Source organism: Coenobita brevimanus, chromosome 67 (genome assembly GCF_032717465.1).
Source record: "Coenobita brevimanus isolate Jiangsu-jjx chromosome 67, ASM3271746v2, whole genome shotgun sequence".
NCBI lineage: Eukaryota > Metazoa > Arthropoda > Malacostraca > Decapoda > Coenobitidae > Coenobita > Coenobita brevimanus.
This window is the reverse complement of record NC_137020.1, coordinates 30,563,180-30,573,962: the sequence shown is the minus strand read 5'-3', so window position 1 is coordinate 30,573,962 and position 10,783 is coordinate 30,563,180.

Genomic DNA, 10,783 nt, shown 5'->3' with positions numbered 1-10,783 from the left:
GACGAGTGTACGGACCGACTTGTAGCAAATTTAGATGTACAGATGCATTAAGTTTTGATACAGGAAATGATACAGTTATGGAGGGTAAATACAGAGATAATGGAGAGTATGATATAGGTGAGAGTATATTTAGAGAGATAATGAAGAGTATGATTTAGGTGAGGGTATATATACAGAGACAGTGGAGAGTATGATATAGGTGAGGGTATATTTAGAGAGATAATGGAGAGTATGATTTAGGTAAGGGTAAATATAGAGAAAATATGGACATTATAATTTAAGAACAGTAAAACTCAGACATGAAAATATTCTAACATGATAATATTTTGACTTGGAGTTGCTAAAATTTGGATATACTAAATTTCAAATATGCATAGAGTGAAATATCGAAAACACTGTGAGAATGTATTAACTGCCACTGAAGAACTCTGACATATTGCAGTACTGTGTTGCAATTCCAGCCTCCTTCCACAAAAAGGAATGAATGAGCTACTTTCTGTATGTGCAAGCAAGCATGCAAGTAGGCAAGAAGTGAATGAACTACTTTCTATAACAGCAACCAAGCAACCGATCAAACAGGCAAGCAATCAAGCAAACAAGCAGGCAAACAAGCAAGTAAGCAAGCAAGCAAACAAACGACCAGGCAACCAAGCAAGCACTCAAGCAAGCAAGCAAGCAAGCACACAAGCAAGCAAGCAAGCAACCAGGCAAGCAAGCAAGCAAACAAGCAGGGAATCAATTAATCAAACAAGCAACCAACCAACTAGGCAAGCAATCCTACACATAAACGGAGTAGCGTGACTGATGAAAGTATAAAAAATGCTGAGACGTGTGAACACTGATTGATGAGAGAGGGAGAGAGAAACTTTGTGTGTGTGTGTGTGTGTGTGTGTGTGTGTGTGTGTGTGTGTGTTGCCATCTCACCCTATTCAAAGCCTTCACCCTGGCCTTAACCCCTCCAGCACAACGACCCCTATTCTCTTCATCACCAGACGATTTTCTTCAGCATAGAGGTCTCTCGTGAAGGGATGGCCACTCTCAGGCTCCCAGGACTCACTCAGCTGAATAAAATCGTCTGGCGTTTCCTGGCTAGGGCTGTCCGAACCTCACAGCTAAGACTCGTCTGATTTCACGCCTCCACCACTTACTATTCGTGTGGTCCAGTTGGGTCAGTTAAAAAGGAACGGAGTATAGTTACCAAGGAGACTCAGGACTGTTCTCATCGGTTAAGGAGGTTCCCTAGCACCTTTTCTTAGCAATTTATTTTTAGATGCGGCAAGTTATTGTTATTTTGTATGTTATTCTGTGAAGAGAATGGCGATATTAAAATGATATGAATAACACAGATGAGGATAGCAAGGTGTTATAAGGAAAATGGATTGCTCAGGAAGAGTTTATACATACATACATACATATATATATTATATATATATATATATATATATATATATATATATATATATATATATATATATATATATATATATATATATATATATATATATATATATATATATATATATATATATATATATATATATATACATATATATATATATATAAAGGCGACTTGGAACAGGGTCTTACGGTACTTACAGTCAGCCTTGTCCACATCTCAGCCGCCCCACCCCTCAGAATGCACTATAATACACATCATTAACTTTCACACATGCTCATGCATACACCACCACCCTCGCCTCAGCCGACCCCCAGGCCCACCCCCACGGTAGCCACATTCCTCCACATTACTGTCACAAAAGGTCTGTGGGAACCCCCTGGGGCCACTCCACAACCCCCGCCCCCCCACCTCACACAACGGACAAAATAACGGGTACAAAATAACTGGTTGACATGCAGTATTTACTCTCAAGCAGTCTCCCACACTACAACACACGTCCAGTAGAGAATGTGTGGCATTTTTATAAGCAAATTAGAGGGAATAAAATACCAAGATAGTGATTTTCCATTACCAAGAAAAACCTTTGGGTGCTGATCGAAATAAAAAAGTGCATCAAATAAAGCGCAACGTTTACGAAAAATTGTGGAATAACTGAAGATATGTAACACGCTATCGTAATACCGGCATGCAGTGAGTCATAATGCATGTTGAAAAAAAAAAATGACCACAGTGCGCCTTGCAGAATGGACTGTCACTCCCGGCACCGCTGCGCCTGCTGGTATGTGACTGGACTCTTGCCTCTGGTTTTTACTTTCTTTGCATAAAAGTGCTTGTCAAAAATCTAACTAAAAATGACAGGTTTGCGTCATTTACACACACACACACACACACACACACACACACACACACACACACACACACACACACACACACACACACACACACACACACACACACACACACACACACACACACACACACACACACACACACACGCACGCACACACACACACACACACACACACACACACACACACACACACACACACACACACACACACACACACACACACACACAAGCACACGCACGCACGCGTGGGTGGGGATAGCTGTTAATGATTTCAATAACCTTCTGTCTATCTGTCTATCTATCCATTCATCTATCTATTTAAATATACTGTATCTTATCCGTCTATGCATTATATATATATATATATATATATATATATATATATATATATATATATATATATATATATATATATATGTGTGTGTGTGTGTGTGTGTGTGTGTGTGTGAGCAGATAAACTCATAAAGACAGGAACAAGAAATTAAATATACCAAACTATTTGTAACACTGAGTAAAGCAAGCACTGTCATGTTTGTTAAACAAGGTTCATGGACTCGAACAACAAATTACGGGCTATTAACTGTGGAAGAAGTGCCTCAAACGCTTTCCACCCACTGACGACCTTCAGACGGGGTAAGGGTACACCGTGAAACCAACCGCACGAGGCCACTTCCTTGTAATGACAACTTTCCATTTTTATCTTGTATTTTTTGTACCGCCAGACTAGTCATCCAGCTTAATACATGGTTAAAATATGCTCCTCGCAGTGAAGGGGTTACAAGTCTCTAATGACCCCTTTTAAAACGATGATGATTTTCTTATATTTTAGTCTTTCCTCCGCTCTAGTTCTTTCACCTTAACTTGGTCCAGATTTTCATCCCTTTGTAGCTGTATTTCACGTAGCTCAGTGGCAGAATAAGACAAGGCTACGGCTCAACATTCTTTCCATAGCACTTCTTCATGACAAGCATCGTATTCTAGCGATAATCTCCTGTTACAACTCAGTGTTCAAGATGGAGAGATGGCAAGTTTAGGCCAAGTTAAAGTAGTATAGTACTTTCAGTTATGGAAAGTTGTCTCGTAGTGAAGGGATGAGTCTCTCTCTCTCTCTCTCTCTCCTCCCGCCTTTCCCATCTTTCCTCTGCTCTCCCTACTTCCTTCATATTCCCTCTGCTCTCCCTACTTCCTTCATATTCCCTCCATCCCTCCCCTCTCCACCTCCCCCTCCCCTTCCCCGGCCACACCCTGTCCTTGAAGCATTATTTAGATAAACCTTTTTTGGTGGAAACATGATGTGGATTTAGACCGGGAAACGAACCATGTGATCCCTGGCAACAAGTGACTGACATTTACACAGACTTGAGATCGTGCCCCGCTTCTTCACCTGACGGGACTGGGCCATTCTTTATTTTCTCTAACGTTTCGGGCTACACAGAACTCATCTTCAGAGAGACTGGGTTCTGTGTCGCTAAGAAAAGTTAGAGAAAATAGAGATAGCTCTAACCCGTGTCTCTCTCTCACCGAACACTTCCAAACGTTAGAGAAAATAAAGATAGCTCTAACCCGCGTCTCTCTCCCCTCCAACACTTCCAAACGTTAGTGAAAATAAAGATAGCTCTAACCTGTGTCTCTCTCTCACCCAACACTTCCAAACGTTAGAGAAAATAAAGATAGCTCTAACCTGTGTCTCTCTCTCACCCAACACTTCCAAACGTTAGAGAAAATAAAGATAGCTCTAACCTGTGTCTCTCTCCCAGCCAACACTTCCAAACGTTAGAGAAAATAAAGATAGCTCTGTGTCTCTCTCTCACCCAATACTCCCACTTGCCACAATGGAGCATCTTCATCATCCACATATTGAGTACTTATCTGATCTTTTTTTTTTATTCATTTGTTTTTCCTTCCACTACTCTGTTATTGAAAAAAATCTTAGCTATGAGGTAGGAATGAGTCTCCTTGTTTGCAATACTCCGTTCACTTTAACTAGGCGTGAAATTGCCATCTATCCTGAATCCTTAGCTATACCAGGAGATTAAGATATATTGCTAGTCACAAAAGGGGAAGAAGGGTAATAAAGAAAAGGAGACAAGGAGAGAAGCGAGGTGGGAAAGAAATGTGAAGAGAAGGAAAATGGAAAACTAGTGAGTAGGAGAAAAGAGCAAGAGGGACAGGAAAATAAAGTGCAATCGGAAGGAAGAGAGTTGAGAGAAAAGGGAAGACTGGAGATAAAGGAAGGGACAAAGATGGGAGGTGGGGAAGAATTGATAAGAAAAAGAAGGCCTACGGAAAAACTGAGAGTAGGACAAAAGGGTAGGAGGGAAAGGAAAAGAAAATGCAAAGGGAAGGGAGTTGAGAGAATAGGGAGGAATGGAGACAGAAGAATGTGTAAGGAAAGATTTGAGGTGGGTAAGGCAATAATAAGAAAGATATGGAACTATGAAATGAAGGGAGTAGGACAATGCGACAGATGTAAACAGAGTAGAAGTAATGCAATCTTCACAGCCCCATCAAACTCGTCGGAAGATTATGTAAGAGTATATGATAATAGTTCGATAAATAGCAGAAGAAAAGGAAGACGAAGAGGAGGAGAAGGAGGAGGAGGAGGAGGAGGAGGAGGAGAAAGGAAAGTGGAGTTATATTTTTGCCTACACCTGTACCTGCTCTGCTATAGTTGTTTCATCGTAAGTTGGCCCAGATTTTTCGCCCCACTGTAGCAGATTTCACGTAGCTCAGTGGTAGAAAAAGACAATGCTAGTGTTCTACAAAATTTCCACAGCACTTCTTCGTGACTAGCATCATATTCTATACCACTTTCACCCTAACTTGGCCTAGATTGTCGTCCTTTTGCTGCTTCTTTATTATAGCTCAGTGGCAGAAAAAGACAATGCTACAGCTCTACAGATTTCCACCGCGCTTCTTCGTGACTAGCATCATATTTTAGTCTTAGACAATATTACAACTCTAGTCACGAAGGAGAGATGCCGATTTTAGGCCAGGTTAGAGTAAGAGGAATATAGGTACATAAAAATTAGGGAAGAGTTTGTTCAGAGGTTTCGTCAGACGGGAAATCGAATATGCTTTACAGACAGAAGCAAATGATAATAATAATAATAATAATAATACCGGGAATACTAACAACAATAATAGCAACGATAACATCATCAACAACAACAACAACAACAACAACAATAATAATAATAATAATAATAATAATAATAATGCTGTGGAGATCGGAGGAAGGGTGATAGAGGAAGAACTAATCGGTGAGGAAGTGAGATTTCAGAAGAGAACAATTGCCGAATCTGGCCCAACACTTTCGAGGATCAATTTGTGGGCGGGAGACAATGACGAATACAAACAAGCGTGACTGAAAGGAGAGAAGCCTTTTTTCAGAATTCGACAAGCAGCCTTTGATTCACACACCCGAGCATGCGAGACTGACTGGGAGAGGAGGATATGCAGTAGGTTGTGGGGCTTAACACTGGGTAGGAAAGAAGGGGGGACAGGGGAAAGATTAGGTGGTGAGGATGCAAAAAGATGGAGGGAGACAGAGGTGGGATCGGATGGTGAGGAAGTGAATTACATAAGGCAGTATACAAATATTAGCCATAGTTACACACGCAACTATCTATTTACACATTCCATCTATTTACACACACACACACACACACACACACACACACACACACACACACACACACGTCAAATAAGTCACCGGGATCTGCTACCCAGGCGAAAAGTGGGAGGAGAGAGGGGACAGAGGAAGGATTAGGTGGTGAGAAAATGAATCTTCCCACCCTGAATAAAACCCGTATAGAGTTATCAAAGAAGAAATCGCAGGGAGAGAGAAAGAGTCATGGATGTGGTGAGGTTAAATGTAATTGTGTTCTGTTCAAGGTGGACATTTAGCTTTTTCTACCACAGCTGTGTTTTCCAGCTTCCCGTGAGGCTTGGGTAGGGTGCTTGTGGTAGTGGTGGTAGCTGTGGTAGAGGAGTGGTGGTGGTAGTGGTTGTGGTAGTGCTGATGGCTGTAATAGTGTTGGAAGATGTGATAGTGTTGGTAGATTTGGTAGTGTTGGTAGTTGTGGTAGTGCTGGTAGTTGTGGCAGTGTTGGTCGATTTGGTAGTGGTGGTAGTTGTGGTAGTGTTGGTAGTTGTGGCAGTATTAGTAGCTGTGGACGAGTTGGTAGTTGTGGTAATGTTGGTAAGTGATGATTATTAAATTTCTGGTTCTTCACGGAATGTTGGTAGTTGTGGTAACAGTGGTAAACGCTCTGATGCTGGTAGGTGTGGTGATTGTTATAGTGCTGCCTCTTTACGTAATGTTGGTAGCTGAGATAATACTGATAATTACTGATGGTGGTTGTTGTGGTAATGGCGGTTGTGGTGATGGTTATGATAGTGGTTGTTGTGGTAATGGTGGTTGTGGTGATGGTTATGGTGGTGGTTGTTGTGGTAATGGTGGTTGTGGTGATGGTTATGATGGTGGTTGTTGTGGTAATGGTGGTTGTGGTGATGGTTATGGTGGTGGTTGTTGTGGTAATGGTGGTTATGGTGACGGTTATGATGGTGGTTGTGGTGATGGTTATGATGGTGGTGAAGGGTAATGTTGGTAGATGTGGCGACTCTCATAGTGTTGGTAGTTGTGGTAATGTTGGTGGTTGTGATGAAGGTGGCGATAATGTTGGTAGTTGTGGTAATAGCTGTGATAATATTGACAGATGTGGTAATGCTGACAGGCGCAACGTTGGTAGTTGTGGTGATGTTGGTGGTCATGGATGGTGGTTGTGGTAATGTTGGTGCCTAGTGATGCTGGTACCTGAACTAATAATGTTGGTAGAGAAGAATGCTGTTTGCAAAGAATGCGTACAAATATTACTACACGATACTGGATGTTGGTTAGAGAGAGAATGTTGGTAGTAAAGAAACAGTGGATGAATGTTGGTTGAAAATGTTGGTAGGTCTTCAGAATGTTGGTTAGAGGTAATGTTGGTAGCAAAGAAAACAGTCCACAAATGTTGGTCGGTAAATTTGGTTGCGCTAGAATGTTGGTTAAAGATAATGTTGGTTGTAAAAAGAAAGTGACGTCTAAATGTTGGTAGGAGGAGGAGGCCGGGTCAGGGGAGGTGGTAGGTAATTTGTGACATTGCGAAAATAGTGGTAGTGGTGGTAATTGTGGTAGGTCATGTTGGTAGCAGTGGTAGTTTTGGCAGGTAATGTGGGTAGGTAATGCTGATAGTGGTGGTAGTTGTGGTAATACTGATAGTTGTGGTTGGAAACGTTAATAGTAGTGGTAGTTGTGGTAAGTAGTGTTGACAGCTGTGACAGGTAATGTTGGTAGTTGTGGTAGTGGCAGGTAATACTGGTAGAAGTATTAGTAGCGGTAGGCAATACTGGTAGTAGTGGTAGCTGTGGTACCGTAAGTAATGTAAGTGGTAATGGTAGAAGTGGTAGGTAACGCTGATAGTACTGGTAGTTGTGGTAGGCAATGTTGGTAGTATTGGTAGTTGCGGTAGGTAATGCTGGTAGTAATGGTAGTTGTGGTAGGTAATGTTGGTAGTAGCGGTAGTTGTGGTAAGTAATGTTGGTAGTATTGGTAACTGTGGAAGGTCATGTTGGTAGTATTGGTAGCTGCGGTAGGTAACGTTGGTAGTAGTGGTAGGTAATGTTGGTAGTAATGGTAGTTGCGGTAGGTAATGTTGGTAGTAGTGGTAGGTAATGTTGGTAGTAGTGGTAGGTAATGTTGGTAGTAATGGTAGTTGCGGTAGGTAAAGTTGGTAGTAGTGGTAGGTAATGTTGGTAGTACTGGTAGTTGCGGTAGGTAATGTTGGTAGTAGTGGTAGGTAATGTTGGTAGTAATGGTAGTTGTGGTAGGTAATATTGGTAGTAGTGGTAGGTAATGTTGGTAGTAATGGTAGTTGCGGTAGGTAAAGTTGGTAGTAGTGGTAGGTAATGTTGGTAGTACTGGTAGTTGCGGTAGGTAATGTTGGTAGTAGTGGTAGGTAATGTTGGTAGTAATGGTAGTTGTGGTAGGTAATATTGGTAGCTCACCGTAACTCTAGCAGGGCAGGCTGGTAGGAATAGTTGTAGTTGTAGCAGTAGTAGTAGTTGTAGTCTAGTGGTGGCCATTTTGCATTCCTTTATCTTTATCACATTATTAAGTTTATTTTTTAGTGTTATTATTATTATTATTATTATTATTATTTTCTTATTTCACCCACAGTTTTTGCTCCATCATCTCTGTCTCGATCTAGATTCTCTCTCTCTCCCTCTCTCTCTCTCTCTCTCTCCAAATGTCTTCTTTCTTACTATTTCTCTTAAGTTTCTGTCAAATTTCTTCTCTCTGTCTTTCCTACTTCCCTCCACTCTTCTTATTCTTCCTTATTCTCTCTCTTTCTCTTTTCTTATACTCTCTCTCTATTTCTCTTTTCTTTTCTAATATATTTTTTCGTCTTTCTTCATACACCAATTATCACATACACCTCTTCTAGTCTTTCTCTGTGCACTACTTCTTATCAACTTCTTAACACTTCTTCGCTCCTCCTCTTCTTCTTCCCTCTCTTTTTCTTCCTCTTCTTCTTCGTATCTCTTCCCTATCTTCTTCTTCTTCTTCCTCTTCTTATCTCTTCCCTCTTCTTCGTCTTTTCTCTTCCTTCTCTTGTTCTTCCTCTTCTTTCCTTTTCTTTCTAGTTTTCTTTCTCTCCACTTCTTCCTTTTCTTCTTGGCAGTTTCTTCCTCTTCTTTCTTGTTCTTCTTTATTTCTTCTTTCCTTCTTCTATCTAGAGTTCCTTCTTACTTCATCCTCTCAGTCTTCTTCTTCTTCTTCTCTTCCTAGTTCTTCTTCTCCTTAGTTCTTAATTGTTACTTCCACTCCTTTTCCTTCCAGATTATCTCACCTCTCCTTCTTTTTCTCTCTTCTCTCCCTCTTCTACCCACTATGTGAACGAAGGACCAAATGACTGAAGGAGGGACTGAAGGAAGGAAGGAAGGAAGGAAGGTGTGGTCTCTGGCGGGGTCGACTTAGAACTGACAGCGGTGTAGTGGTGGTTGGAGAAGGGCTGCACTTTCTCTCTCTCTCTCTCTCTCTCTCTCCCTTTCGTCCTTCCTTCCTTCTATTTATTTATTTTCTTCATTTTCAGTTTTATTTACTTATCCATATAGCACTTCTTCCCTCCCATCCTCCCTCCCTTTACCCCTCCTCCTTCCTTTTCCCTCCCTCCATTTCTCCTCCCTTTTTCCTCCCTCTTTCTCTTCCTCCATCTCCCCTTCTCCCTTTTTTCTTCCTCCATTTCTCCTTCTCCCCTTTTCCCTCCCTTACTCTCTCCCTCGATCTCTCCTCTCCCTTTCCTTCCCTCCGGCACCATCTCTCCTTCACAACACCACACACACACACACACACACACACACACACACACACACACAAAATTTCTGTCCGTCTGTCTGTCTGCCTGTCTCACACTCACCTTCTCTCTGTCCTTTTCTCTCCTATTCTTCCTCCTCTTCCTTCCCTCCTTTTTCTCTTCCCTAACTCTCTTCCTTCCTCCTTCGTCGATTCTTTCTCTCTCTCATTCCTTTCTTCCCTACCCTCTCACTGACTCCCTTCCATCGTCTCTCTCTTCCTTCAATCTGTCTCTTTTCCTTTCTTTCCTCCCTCCCTTTTTTCCTTCCCTCCTTCAAACGTTCCCTCCTTCCTCGCTACCTTCACTTCTTCCTTTTTTTCGCTCTTTCCCACCTTCCTTCCCTTCTGCCTTCTTTTCCTTATTCCTTCCCTCCTCTGTTTCTCCTTCATTGTATCTTTCTTTCCCTCCCTCCTTCGTTCCCTCCTTCCTTCGTCCTCCCTTTCTTCTCTCCCTCTACCTGCACCCTGCTCCCTGCCCTCAGCACCCTCCCATTAATTCTCCCTTCCTACCTATCACCTCCCTACCTCCCTGCCTACCTACCAACCATTTCTCTGTCTGTCTGTCTGTCTGTCAGCCCGTCTGTCTGTCTCTGTCTGTCTGTCTGTCTGTCTGTCTGTGTGTCTCTCTCTCTCTCTCTCTCTCCCTAGCTACACATCCTACTTACATACCTGCTTTGTACCTACTACCATTCCCCCCCCCCATCTCTCTCTCTCTCTCCCTAGCTACACACCATACTTACATACCTGCTTTTCATGAACTGCCATTTCTTCCTCTCTCTCTCCCTCTCTCTCTCTCTCTCTCTCTCAGCTACACATCATGCAACACACCCTACTTACATACCTGCTTTTTACGTACTACCATTTCTCCCCCCCTTTTTCTCTCTCTCTCTCTCTCTCTCTCTCTCTCTCTCCAAATGTTAATTCACTTCCTTACGGTTAATAATGAGACACTGAACGATGACTTCCGACACTCACACTTGATAACATCGTAATCCAACAAACTTTCCAGAATATTACGTAACATTTCCATATTACTTCGACGAAAAAACGAAGCAATATTATAGAGTACAGTGACAATCGGATACAAAAATTCACCTACTGTTGCCATGTTTTATCACACAGGGAGCCTTCGCGT